The sequence below is a fragment of the Mastomys coucha genome, unplaced genomic scaffold (genome assembly GCF_008632895.1).
Source record: "Mastomys coucha isolate ucsf_1 unplaced genomic scaffold, UCSF_Mcou_1 pScaffold6, whole genome shotgun sequence".
Lineage (NCBI taxonomy): Eukaryota > Metazoa > Chordata > Mammalia > Rodentia > Muridae > Mastomys > Mastomys coucha.
Genome location: NW_022196912.1, coordinates 51,652,610 through 51,653,203, shown reverse-complemented (window position 1 = coordinate 51,653,203; position 594 = coordinate 51,652,610). Strand labels below are relative to the sequence as shown.

Genomic DNA, 594 nt, shown 5'->3' with positions numbered 1-594 from the left:
AGAGATCATTTAGACATAGCAAATGTTGAGAGATTGAACAATGAGTAGTCTAGAAGTTTTGCCTGCTTACCTGAGCTGCCCGGTGCTCTTGTTAGAAATGTATTTTGGATGTTACTCGTTGCAAAGGGGTGTGGATTTATAGACACACACACCTGACCTACAACTTCACCTGCATGGCAACACGAGCGCTGTCACCTGTTTGCTCACAAACAGAGGCTTGTCCAAAGAGCTTGGCTTCTTTCCAGTTCTCATGCTTTGCAGGAGAAAGCGCTCCTCGCTCTAAATTAAGATCACATGTCTTCATATAATGACACCAAAGACTTCTTTGTACTTTTTTCTCTGTATCTTTTACTTTCCAAGGTAATTGGACATTTGGCTAGATTTCAGCACTGGAAAAAAAAAAAAGGAAAGAAAATGGGGGAAAACGCAGGGGTTGGGGGATGAATGTAGAAATCGTGTGTACACCATTGTTCCCAAAGGGAGTTCAGCAAGCTGTGTGGATTACACACAAAGAAATTCTTCAGGGTGACTCGGATTACAGGAATATAATACAGAGCTAAAGAGACCAGGGTTGCTTTCTTTTCTTCTTCTTGT

The 594-nt window shown here is 41.8% G+C and overlaps 1 protein-coding gene across 1 annotated transcript in view; it reads right to left on the bottom strand.

Annotated features, from left to right (window-relative positions):
• Agr3 (anterior gradient 3, protein disulphide isomerase family member) overlaps positions 1–178 on the bottom strand; it is a 22,262-nt gene extending 22,084 nt beyond the window's left edge. Inside the window, exon 1 of the mRNA XM_031356419.1 lies at positions 71–178. The gene's annotated coding sequence lies outside the window, so the exon portion shown is untranslated. The remainder of the gene's footprint in view (positions 1–70) is intronic.
• Positions 179–594: the final 416 nt, after the last annotated feature.